This window comes from Leptodactylus fuscus, chromosome 4, assembly GCF_031893055.1.
Source record: "Leptodactylus fuscus isolate aLepFus1 chromosome 4, aLepFus1.hap2, whole genome shotgun sequence".
Lineage (NCBI taxonomy): Eukaryota > Metazoa > Chordata > Amphibia > Anura > Leptodactylidae > Leptodactylus > Leptodactylus fuscus.
Window position 1 is genome coordinate 192,611,447 of NC_134268.1, and position 13,580 is coordinate 192,625,026.

Here is a 13,580-nt window from a genome sequence, read left to right on the forward strand (position 1 = left end):
CCATTGCATACGCTCACATTGAGGCTGGGGCCCCAGTTTTGCCACAGTAGAAACTCTGCAGTGTTTATCAGCCCATACCAAGTGGATGGGATTCTGGCTAAACCCATCCATGCACTGCAGAAAATAATCTGCAACGGAAATGCTGTAATTTGAAAAACACTTGCAAATCGCAGCAAGTCAATTACACCTACGAAAACGCCGGTGGTTTCCGAATAGGTATAATGGAAGAAGAAAGTCCGCAGAGGAAAACTCTGCTGACTTTCTGTGAAAAGAGCAATGCGTTTCCACCACAGTGCTTTCTGACTGTGCCTGCTATGTGGGGCCTTAGTCTAAGGCAGAGGTTCTCAAACGTATTTCATCTACTGCTCACTTTGAGAATCCATTATGTTCTAGCGCCCCCTAAAATTTTTAACTTTACCACATCTTAAAAATCCCAATCGCAATCATTACTCTAATTATAGCGGCCATATGAGTCTTACCCTGTTTCTGAGTTCAAACTTACATTTTAAATGAGACTGTTCTAATGAGAGCAATAAAACGCAACGTTATAAATAAGATTAAAAAATGTTTTATTCAAATGAAAACAAACATTTCAATTTAAATTTTAAAACTAATCGAATGTGAAGGAGGAATCTGATGATTTTTAACAAGTTTCTTAATATTAGCCTCTAATTTCCTCAAAAACAGCAGTAAGTCACCACATTCAGTAACACGTAGAGATGAGCGACTACTATTCGAAACGGCTACATGTACACGAAAATGGCACATAGATGATTTTCGTGTGCTGTCCATGCCTGCACGGATCCATTCATTTCATTGCTGAGCTTGGGTTGCAAAACGAACAGGAATAGGACCAGCCTGAGTTTTGTCCCAGGGGTCACAGCCCCCTATATTGTCCCGTGATAATATACAGGTGTGTATGGGCCCAAAGAAAATAATGAGTCAGTGGGCTAGCTGCTAAAACATGGCCGGTACACCAAAGAAGCACATTGAACCTGAGATAGATGGGTAAATGGGAAATGATAAGGCAGGGTTCACCTCCCACCCACCCCCCAAAAAAGGACACCTATCATAACAGACACTAACTGATGCTAATGTGTCTGTTTTTTTAGCTAGTCCATTTAATCAATCAATTAAAAAATTGACTTTTTAGCATCATTCCCACCAGCGTCTGCTGTCGGCCCAGGGGTTTCCATCCTAATCTTGGGGAAACTGCATAGGGGACGGCTTGCCGGTGGTCAGTTTTCATTGGAATGGGTTCTTAAAGCAAACCACCGATGTCTGTATGCAGCCCCTGCACTTGTTTTTTTTGCATGGACACAAAGATGGGCATGCAGGACTTTGTGTCCGTCCAAAAAAACGGTTTCCCCGCAGAGAGACTGCATATGGACACTGGTGGTTTTGCTTTAAAACCCATTCAAATGAATAGGTTTTAAAACTGACCGCCGGGAAGCCGTCCCCTATCCAGTTTCTCCAGGGATTATGACAGAATCCCCTGGGCAGACAGCAGACGCTGGTATGAATGCCTCCTTAGTGCCCGTTATGCCCTGTTTACATCTGCTTTTGTATTCTGTCCGGGGAGAGTCCGCATGGAGACCCCACAAACGGAATACAAACGCAATTGCAAGCGCTGTGCTGTAAAGGCTCATGCACCCCATAGACTATAATGGTATCCGTGCTCTTTTACGTCACAGCTCTTGCATTCCGTTCGGGGATCTCCCACTGAAATGAATGGAAATGTTAAGGGATTTCTGACGGTTCAGCTAGCGTCCGTTGCGAAAATGTTATAGCGGACAATATTGACGGTCACCAATGCTAGTGTGAACGCCCCCTAACTATAGTGTAAAAACCATGCACTGTACTCCAGCATTGTTTGCTGTCCCAAGACATTGGCCATTATGGCGCCATGTAATGCCATGCTACCACTGCAGGTGATGGGGGGGTCCCCTTTATACTTGGTCCTCTATGACAAGGTCACCTCACTCCCCTCAGTATACACTGCCACCCCCAGTATATAACTATATACCCCCATGTCACAGCCTCTCCTTCCACCACCACTGCTCTAGACCTTTCCAGAAAATTCTTCTCTTATCACCGGGGGCAACAGCGAGACCGGAAGTGACGTTCTACCAAAACTCGCGTTAGTAACGCACACTTCCGGTGCTGGGTTGTTAACTGCGTCTGAGGCAGCAGACACCGGCGAGCCGAGCGTGAGGTGATCAGTGCGGGCGGAGGTGAGGAGCTGGGCCGGGTGTGGGCTGGATGGCACCGGGGGATAGGTGGGCAGGTGGCCGCTCCGGGGCGCTGTGTTATCACCGTCAGGCCCTGGCTTATACGGAGCCGTCATAGCAGACAGGAGGGGGGCGTCAGAAGAAAGGCGAGGGGGCTGCGCAGAGCAGGCAGTGAGGAGGGGGCTGTGTGCACTCTATACAGGCAGCATAGGACTACAAGGCCCAGCATGCCTAGGGCCTCAGCATGTGATTGTTAGTCTGTAGGCTGCCTGGCTGATGCTGCTTGTACATACTGATATACCTTATACTAATATACTGTATAACAATCTTCTATCTCGTATTGTGCTTTGTTGCTGTGTCCATTGTATGTTATGTCATGTGACCCCTATGGCCAATCGCAGGCGCTGCGCTGGTGCGTTATCTGTAATGTCCTCACGTCTGGACGCTTTGGTCACGGATGGATATTTATTAATCCCTTGTATAGACGCCTTGTCCGTCGCTGGCAGCTGTTATCCTGCGGCCCATGTGATCCACCATTAGAGACTTGTCTGATTTTTATTAATTAATTTAGTATACGTTCCAGTTTTCTGACATACGTGCGTGTGAAATTCTCCTTTATCTGCTTTATCTTGCATAGCTGTGCTGTCTAGAGACAGTCTCGCCTACAGATAAGGCTCTGTTCACATATGTTTGACAGATTACGTTGCAATAACATGACACTGTATGGCACGCTATGTTTCTAGTAACATGGCGGAAAGCAACAGCCCCGTTTTATAAGTCGATGAGGTTTGTTTGCCGTCATTATCATAGTAATGTATCACATGGACTAAACGTGTTGTCGGTGTCATGTGACTTCACGGTATATCTCATGAGTAATACTTTATTTAGGAGCAGAGATTAGTGTCCATCCATATGGGGCAGATAGCTTATGGATTTTTTTTTTTTGTTCCTTTCCATATGTTTCTGTGCTCTATGGAGCAACTAGAGCAGAGTTTTATTCAGGTGATCCTAAGGCGTTGTGCACATAAGCATAGTGTGTTCACTGTCTGCATAGCATCAGTATATCATCTATAATCTAAGGTTCGCAGAGAGACTTGTATGACCCTCCCCAAATGCAGACAAGAATACAACATGCATTGTAGTTTGCAGTCCTGGTATAGGCTACGGACACACAGCTGAAAAATCATGTGTACAGGCCCATCCAATGTTTTTTATTTTTATCTGCCATTGTGGATAAGAAGTCTGGCCATGTGCATGAGGCCTAACCTATCTTTCTGCAGGCTGGGTTGATATAGTGGGTTCTCATGACAGATGGAGAAGTGTGTAGCCAAAATTGACCTGTGACGCAGGGATTGTGCCAACTGTGCAAGCAATCCCCTATTTACAGATTAGGAGAGAACGTGCAGTTTAGGGGGTCCGACCAGTTGGGATAAGGAGAGCCGGGTCTTCTGTTTTGAACAGAATAGTGGTCAGGCAGTCGTGCATCTTCTGTTCATTCCAATGGGAGCACTGGACATGTGCAAGGTATTGTATGTGGGTGGGGGATAACTTGCTGAGATGGCACAGCTCCTTTGAGGCTGAGGCCTCACGTTGCAAAAACCCAGCCTTTTGTTTTGTGTGGATTTTGCTGCGTTTTTTTTTTTTTTAGCCAAAGCCAAGAATGGTTACAATAATGGGGCAACACGGTGGCTCAGTGGTTAGTACTTCAGCCTTGCAGCGCTGAAGTCCTGCGTTCGAATCCTGCCAGGAACAACATCTGCACGGAGTTTGTTTTCCCCATGTTTGCATGGATTTCCTCCCATTCTACAAAGACATACTGATAGGCAAAAAGAGTGGCTACAATAAGAATGGGGAAATATATAAGAAGTTCTTATACTTCTGCTCAATCCAGTCCTGACTTTGGCTCAAAAAACGCAGCAAAATCTACAACAAAACAGTTTTTCTGAAACGTGGGGCCTACAGTCAGTTTGGGCTGCAGATTTATCTCTTTTCAAAAGTGTGAAGTGTGTGTTTTCATAGTGTGAATTGTACTGCAACAAATCTGTCTGTAATTTGTGCAGACTTTGCATGCGATTTGTAGTATAAAACAGCATGGACATAGCTATAAAGTAATAGTATTTGGAGTAGCCTCATGTTTGTCAGTGTATATTGGTCACTGGTGATGGGGCTGTAGCGGTTTTATCGTTGTTATCGTTTGAGCGGTCACTGTAAAAAGACGATACTTCAGAATTCAGACAAAGGCTGGTCTTACACGACTGTATTGAATGTACGGTCTGCAAGCTGCTGATCGGCAACATAGACTCCGCAGATGTCCGTGTCCTGCTGCACTCGCCCTTAGAGTTCTATTGGCGAGTCCGTGCAGTGCCGCAATTCACGGCCATTACGGACTTGTTGGTCTATAAATTGCAGACCACGGTTGCGGCCCGGCCACACCACGGATAAAATATCTGGTGGTGTAAGAGGCCTCATTGAATATAATGTGTCCACAATTGAAAACCCTCAGTTGCGGACTTACATTACGGCCGTGTAAGACCAGTCTTAAAAGTAAGGTGTTGTGGTTGTTCTTGAGTTATAGGTTATCCATGTTCCAATAAAGTCAGGGTAAAATAAATGTTGTCTTTGTAGTCTGGTCATAACATTCTTCTTCCATTGCTTCTTATTGGTTAGCAGGGTAAGGCCTGGTTTCTGCGTTCGGCCTTCTCTTCCCCTCTCTGCAAGAAGAAATTTTCTCTCCGCATTTTTCGTGTGGGAGCCACACAGACTCCATTCAAGTCTATGGGGTCTGCCGGTTTCCTTAAGGTAACAACTTTTTTCTTTTTGTGGATAGGTTTTCATTCGGGGGGTCTCTAAGCGAACTCCTCAAATGGAAACCCGAACACAGATGTGAGCAGGGCCTGAGTATGTGCTCACTATCACACAGCATTGCTGCCAGCTGTTTCTCAGATCTCTGCAATGGATTTGCTACAATCGGATGCAAGCTGATGCCATATGTTTTACATGCAACTTAATCTAGTTAAGCCTGCTGTTTGTAGTGGACAGAGTAGCAATGTCTACCTAGTTTCCTAGTTTTTATGTCTGACAGAAAAGAAATCAATGGATTTTTGTATGTAATCACTGGGTGTGTGCGTTTTCTCAGAAGTGTAGCCTATTGTGCTATTATATCCCTTAAGCTGGAATCACACGTTTAGATTCGTGGTATTTTCCTTGAAGCCTTTTTTTCATTAAGCTGTTTATTTTATTTGTGGCGTCCCTGCAAACCACAGACAAAAGCTGTTGGCCTATATTCACACGAACAGCGTAATCGTATGTGTGATGGCTTATTAAAAAAACTTTTTTCCTCCAGACGTCACAAAGACCCATAGACTAGAAAACGTCTCGGTAGTGGAATAAATGGGCTTGCATCCGGTGTGGGGCTTAAACCGACATCATGTTAGCAGACATGTGAATAAGCACTTAAAGGGATTGTCCGGGCAAAACATGTTTAAATCAGCTGGGGAGGGGCAGTGAAAAAAAATGCATATGCTCTTATCCCTGCTGCCCCAGTGTCCTCCTTTGCCTCCCGTTTCTTCTTCTCCGGTTGGTCTCTTCCAGAGTTGTGCTGAAGCCACTGATTGGCCTCAGACAGAGGACTGGTGATGTCGGAGATAGTGACGTTGGGCCCTTCACTGATTGGCCTTGGATATCATGTGACCGCTGAGACCAGTCATTGACTTCAGCACAACTCTGGATGACACCTGCAGGAGAACACTGGAGCAACGGGACAGGTGAATACGTTGTTTTGTTTTTTGTTTTGTTTTTTTTTTTCTTGCCCGCAGCTGATTTAAACATTAATAGGGTCGTCCATTTTCGCCCGGATAACTTTCCTGATCATTGGAACTAACTTTCATGTACAGAAATTTGTGTAACTAAATCTACTATGTGCACAAATCTGCATTCTTTTGTGTACTGTGATGGTGGGGAAAAAAAGGCTTTCCGTTTCAAAATGTGCTTTATTGTGCAATAGATTTTGTGTGTGTATGGTGGCTACATGGTTTTTGATGTCTTCATCGATAACTTATACCATATGTGTTATTGCTTGTGATCTTTGTTCTGTGCTTAGACCTTGACAGTGACCCACTTACTGCTGCAAAAAAAGTGAAGTTTTCCAAAATGTTTTCTCCAGTAAAGTCAGAAAAAGCATGTGTTTGTGGGTGGAGTACACCCCTCCTATACCAGTCGACTCAAAACTGAGTTGCCTTCATAGTTTGGTCGCTTCTGTTAGCCAAACTACAAATGTGTGACCTCTGCTCTCCATCAGGTCAGAAAAAGTAAACTTGGACTCTGGGACCCCTGTTCTTGTGATTATTGGGGTCACTACAGTTTGACTCTGCATCAGCAGATGCAGGGATGTAGCTGTGATGTGGGGGTAGTGATCCGCGGCAGTAGAATTTACTACTGATCTTTAACCCTAAGGCGCCCGCAGATGGCTCCTATCCTACTGTTCTAAATAGTGCAAGGGGCCCTATTACAGACTTTGCATCGGTGCCTAGGTGCTTCAGGTTTCCCCTTTTGATCAGATGTTTACCTGATGTTCCTGTGATACCCCCTGCCAATTATAATACGGATGGGCAGGGCTTTGTGTGTAGATACTGCATAGAGGAGCTCAGAGAAATAAAGGCTGAAATTCATGAAATCTGTCTGCCAAAAATGAAAGGTCTGCTGTGGTTGGTTGCTAAGGCAGATGCTGTATGCTTATGCTGTAGTTTTTATACACCTCTGCTTGGTTTTCTCCCTTTGGTATGACTTTTTATTTGTACTCTTATAACCTTCCCGGGTAATGGCTGTATTGGATGGCCACAATATTCTGTATATCCACAACAGCACAGCAAGTTGTGCGCTTTATGGCAGTTGAAATGACTGGGAGTGAGTTGACATAGAAATGTCATGGATTATTACAGTCTCCAGTGATGGATTACAGCCCCCTCCACCAGGCACCGGGGTTTGGCAGAGAAGCCGCATTCATTGTGTTGTGTACAGTGTTGCTATCATGACGTGTCTAGGCCGCCAGCAGTACAGTACAAGTGTCACTATTGCAAAGTGTGTGTGTGTATATATATGTATATATATATATATATATATATATATATATATATATATATATATATATATAAATTTTTTTATTATATTTAGCAGAAGGACCCGGCTTCGCACAGGAATATTTCATTTATTTGTGTAGTGGTCCTATAAGACTAGGTTTGTTACTATGGAAACCTGGTGTAAAGCTGTGTGTATGTGAAGACTGAAGAACTTGAAAGTTTCCATTGGTCCGTAAGCATCATGTGTATCTCAGTTTGGATATCGGTGTTAAAACTGCAATCAGTTGTTATGGAAACCTGGAGTAAAGGTGTGTGCATGTGGAGACTAAGCGCCTGCGAGCTTCTATTGGCTGATAAGGGACATGTGACCGTGTGTATGGCATTTAGAATGAGTGAAAGACTTGCAGGCTTGTATTGGCTAATGCAGTTCATTGTTTGGGATTACTGTATTTCAGGAACGGTACGTTCTAGAGAGCTGAGATCTGGTCTAAAACCTTCCCGGTCACTTAATGTACCTGTGTGCCAATTTTGATGATCGGTCCAGTCATTTGGTCACACATAAAGGACAGACAGACTCATAAATATGTATATTCTATTCTACACATACACAAACATTTCCTGTCATGCCTCTGGCTCCTTCAATGGCAAATGTTGGGGAGAAAGAAGGATCAGGCAGGTGGATTTCAATATGCCTGATCTTTTATGCTGATGGGAGATAAGCCACCCCTAGAGTTATTTTCCTCTCCACACCCAGAATACATACTAGCCAAGCAGTGCCCAGAGGGCATTGGTATAAGGGGGTGGTTGGGAGGAATTTGGCTGAATGCTATCTAATGTGCATGGTCAGCCTTCTATTAACCTCCTAGTTAGAATAGCTGCAGACTGGAAACAAAAATGGTGCCTATGGGTGGAAATACCTCTAATAGACTGTGAAGTGTCACATATGGACTGAGGAATGCCTGGTTATGTGGTATTTGGTTTCCTCATGGTATCCTGCTGAGTTTTCCTTCACACTTGGATACTATTAGTCTCATTGTTTAGTTGTCTGGTGCATTTCCAGTATTTCTGTATCTTATTACGTGTGGCCAGTGATGGGCATTCCTTATTTCTCCTTGGCTTCTGTATGTTGTGTGTGGGTTACATGACGGGATCTGTTATTTCCTTGCACCAGAGGAGGGGAGGCTGCAGTCAGCTGTTTCCCTGCATACTCTGCATACAAGTTGGCATAGGGCGCAGTAGGGGACAAGCAGATGGTAAGAAGGGGTTTATAGCATGTTTCCAGATTACCGCTGTCATTGGATTCAGTGATCTGTACCACTTTACTGCTCCATGGAAGATTTTCATTCCTTTCTAGTTTGCAGTGTGTACCGTTTGTAGGTTTACTTTGGGCACACGTGAAGCTATTAGCTGTAATTTATGTATATCATTGCTGACATGCCTGACATAGCGGCAGTGACTATAATCTGTCTTATCACTGCCATCATCATCCACTATCCTGCAGGACGTCTGCTATTGTAGACAATGGAGAAGCTGGCCATGCAGAGTTCTGTCAGCCAAAGTCGCAGGTATCTGATATGAGATATTAATGGAGATGTTCAGTGCAGGCATGTATCACACTGTTTTATTTCAGCACCCTCAGTGCCATAAGCCTATATAGGTGCTCAAAAATGGCTTAGTCCTTTCTCCACATAGAGAACACATGCACCCTCAGCCAAACAGAGTAGTGTCTTGTTGGTGAGGAACCTCCACCAGTCACGAGAACGTTTCCTTGTCCCTATTTGAGTGGATTGGTTGTTGTGTATTTCTATCTACTATTCAGTCTCTAGCAGAGGACAGCACTTGTCCATCTCTGACTGTCCCATTGAGCAACTGTGTGTGTGTAGGGGGGTGTACATGGGACCCCTGTTCTGTGCGGTCGTACTCTTTTTCATCTATATTGTGAATAGTGACCGTACTGGATGTCAAGTTGCTACCTTGAAAACCCTCTTTATGGTGTAAACTACCTTTTTACTTGGTGCTGCTGTGTTTTGGCTGTTGTCAGTTCATTGATGTGGATCAGATCTCGTTCTCTCTTTTTCGATACAAACAATTGTAACGCTGGGAGAAGAGGAAAAGCAACAGCAACCTGCAGATGATGCTGTATGTAATCACACGGGCGCTGACTTATTGGGCCTTCTGTGCCAGTTTTGTGTCATAAGATGTGAAAAGTTGCTGGTTTTGGCACACAGCTCTACTGACGTGGCATATAGTATACTAGTCCTAATGACCTGCCAAGCTTAATAAATCCACTCTCTAGGATATGTATGTCATAGATGGGCGTATATTCCCCCCCCCCCGATTGTTTTGATACTATTACTAGATCCCCAGTGCCCAACACTATCCCTGTGCAATGTCTCCATGTATAACGCCCCAGAGGAGCATAGTGTAGGAGCAGATGAAGCCTCTCACAATGGTTTCCTTGTATATGCTTACTGCTTTGCCTCTTTGAGCAGGCAGAACTCTGTTTGCCTTTCTTTTGTAAGAGTTTGACAGTGTTGCTGTATTATAAGGAACACCTGATCAGGGCTTAAAGGGGTGTCCTGACTGGATTTACTTCTCCCTGGGCCTATAATTCCAGTGGCGCCAGCTCTGTTTGTCCCAGTTGACTTCTACAGCCAATCACAGGTAGCAGTGGTCCCCAAAATAGGTCCAGACGCCAACTCAATCTCCCTTGGGCCAGAAAGTGATACTGAAGTCTCACCATGATGTGTCATGACTTGCTCCAATGGTGCGAATCATGATGGTATCTCAAAAACTCAGGGCGAGGCTTCAGCATCACTTCCTGGACTTTGGAAAGTCTCATATGGTCAACTCTGGTGACACTCCCTTTAAATAGTACATGCATAATAAAAAATAAATAATAAAATAAAAATTATATATTTAATCTGAGGTTTCTGGGAACATTGCTAGACCATGATGTGCTATGGGTTTATTGGTCAGGGGAGACCAACTTTTCAGTCCTCCTTGTCATGGAGGTGCCATGAGATTGGTAACCCTTAGTCTAAGGTCTTTGTCTGACAATAGCTTGTGTTGTGTATGGCGGAGTCCTCAGGAGGGTTGTGTTTATCTCTTCACTTATTGTCTGGTCTCTATGGAACTGCTTGGTATTCTCCTCTTTAATAGAGGGATGGGTGTGTTTTTTTTTTTTTTTTTTTTTTTTTTTTCTTTGTGCGTTTATATCAGGCCACACATTAGATATCTTTTTCAGCTAACTATAAATCTTGAGACCCCTGTACATATGCATACTTGGCCAAACGTGTATGTACTGAATGTGGAGAGGTAGGAAGCTGCTGCCTATACCTTTTTGGCGATGGTTTATCTCTTTGAGAACCAGACATATTAATATTCATCTTCCCGAAACTTTCTCTTAAACAACATCTGCAGTCAGAGGAAAGCCAGAAGACCCCCATATGTATTAGAATGACTATACCTACATGGTGGTCTTTCCCTAAGGAGTGACAATATCCCCTTAACCTGGTTTGAAACCTCTCACCTCTGCCAAGTTAGTCTTCTCATCGCCGGGCTGAAGAGATCCAATAAGATCGAAACAGCTGTCCTCTGCTGAGAGACTGACTTGGTAAAATCCCACATCATTGCAGCAAAGGCCTCTGGGAAGGTTGGGCATGATGTTAAAGGGAGCGCCCCCTAGTAGGCTGCATGACTGAGACAGATTTGCATATTCTTCCCATGATCCCTCACAGTGGAGCGCAAATGACTTGATAAGTCTCCATAAGTCTTAACCTAGCCGTATACATTAGAATTATGTGAACTGGCTTTAGACAATAACCCTTGGTACCAGGTAATGACAAGGTGGCCATAGACATAACCTAAATGTCAGCTGAACCTGATTCCTTTGGCTGGCCTGGCTGACCATGTGATGTTTATGGTGGTGTCAGAGGGTTTTGTTTCCTACAATTCATTTATTTGCCAATTTAGGGCATCTCCTCTCTGAGTAGTGGGTGCCTTCATCTGTCCTCTGCTGGGTTGTGTGGTTTTCTATGAATCTCATACAATGTGTTCTTTTCTCCATGTAGTAGAGGCCTTGTAAATGTTATCTTAGCAATCCGCAGACCATATCTAGATGTGGAGAATTTATAAGCCCATATTAAGGCATTGTAATATCTGACAAGCATGTGAAGGAGCTTGTGTGCACCATACAAATATCAAGTGTGCTCAACTTGCATTTTAGATTAACTTTTGTTAAGTTGTTAATATAAAAAAAAAAAATGCAGTACAGCTTCTGCTGTATCCTCAGTGGAGAAAAATTAGGCGTGATGTAAATTTTACTGTGGATTTTTGAGCCAAAGCCAGGAGTGGATTTAGCAGCAGGTACAAGTGTAGGCTTTCTATATAGTTCCTATTCCATTTGCAACCATTCTTGGCTTTGGCTTATTCCTGCGTTTCCACAATGTGGGTCTTCAGTCTTAAGGGCTTTTCTGGGACCTACATTAGAGTCATTAGAGGATCCACAGATCATCTGTTTGTGTCATGTTCATTGGTTACCATTGTGCTCTGTCAGTACAGAAGAGGCTGCAGCATTTACTCCAATGCAACCTCTTGACCCCCGGGGAGCCATGTGTCTGACCCATGCCGATCTTTAATTGATGACCTATCCTGAAAATAGGCTCAAACAAGTACTCTGTCTGTGTTCAGTGTTGGTCCCCATTCTGCTTGAACACTGCGGAGAGAAGTCCTTTTCTCAGCATTTTTCAGACAGAATCTTGTCGTACCCCATTACACTCTATGGGGTCTGAAGATTTCCATGGGTAACTGTGTTTTAAGCAGATTGGGTTTACGGTTTTCATGTCCCAAGCGGATCCGAAAAACAGAAACCTGAACGCTAGTGTGACGCGTAAGGCTCCACGTTGCAGAGAAGCTGCTTTTCTTGTTGCAGACTTTGCTGTGGTTTTTTGTGTCAAAGCCAAAATTGGCTTTAAGTGTAATGGTAAATAAATAGGAAGCTCTTGTACTTCTTCTTTCGTTCAACCCCCTCCTGGCTTTTCACTTCGAAAATCCCCCTGCAAGGATCTGTGTGATCATGGCCACCGGATCGGTGAATATGGCAGTTCTGTCATTTGGAATAACCCTGTCTGTCCAATCCATCAGATTTGTATTACAAATTGCTTTATCATTCTTGCATCAGTCTGCTTGGGTATGTAAGCTTTTAAGAGCGTCAAGCCTTGTGTATGGTAATGGTAAAGATTACGAGACTGTATCTTGGGGCATTTGCAGATTTCCATCACATTCTTAGCAATGCCCAGAGGATAAGCTGCCTTATGAGTCTTCTCCCTGCTGGTTCCCAGGAAGAGCAGACTCCTATCGTATGTGGACACCACACCTAGAACCCTAGAAATGACTGTACCGGAGTATGACACTTCCTGTGATATAGGGCAGCGTATATATAGTTAGGGCTTCATTGTCTTGCAGGTATATATGACTTCATGATCCTGCAAGCTTTGCTTTCAAACCAGTTCCACGACTTGCATTAATGTTACTGCTGCTATAAAATCTTTGGCACTGTTTAATATGTATCTATTAAACGAACGTATTAATGAGTTCCAGTCCTATATAAGGCGGAGTAGTTACACTATGCACACTTATCAGGTCTGTACGCAGCGCCCCTGTCCTATTCTGGTGTCAGGAGGAAGGGCTGCTTTTTGTCACTTTGTGGAGATTGTGGTAATTTATGACATTTGTCTGTCATCTGACTCCCGTTGTCAGCTTCTAGAAATACACATGACCTCTCGTAGCGTCAATACAAGAAGGAAGTGTCTGCATAATGGTGGAATCCATGTTACTTTTGGGATGGTGTCTCTTCTCCCCCCCCCCCCCATCCTTTTGGTGACCTATCCACAAGTATGTGATCCTGGAGTCTGACAACTGGACATTGCACTTATCTGTTCTAGAATCTTCTGGGTGGCTAATGGATAGGTGGCACATACAGGTGTCAGGAGCAGCGCTGCAGTTCACTGTGACCAACACTATACAGAGGATGGGGCTATTGCGCCACTCCTAATATTTGGATAGGACCAGTGCTGCGTGCGCCATTTTGTTCATTAGCAGTTTTCAGCACCTTGAGCATGCTGGTCTATGCGGGGTCTCTGTGTTTGGATCCCTACAGATTACATACTGATAACCCAGGGGTAGGGAACCTTTGGCTCTCCAGCTGCTGTGAAACTACAACTCCCAACATGCTCCTTTCACTTCCATGGGAGTTCCAAGAACAGCAGAGCAA

General features: G+C 44.1%; 1 protein-coding gene across 1 annotated transcript in view; it reads left to right on the forward strand.

Annotated features, from left to right (window-relative positions):
- The first annotated feature begins 2,143 nt into the window (after window positions 1-2,143).
- DNAJB6 (DnaJ heat shock protein family (Hsp40) member B6) overlaps window positions 2,144-13,580 on the forward strand; it is a 58,995-nt gene continuing 47,558 nt past the window's right edge. The window contains exon 1 of the mRNA XM_075271547.1: window positions 2,144-2,234. The gene's annotated coding sequence lies outside the window, so the exon portion shown is untranslated. The remainder of the gene's footprint in view (window positions 2,235-13,580) is intronic.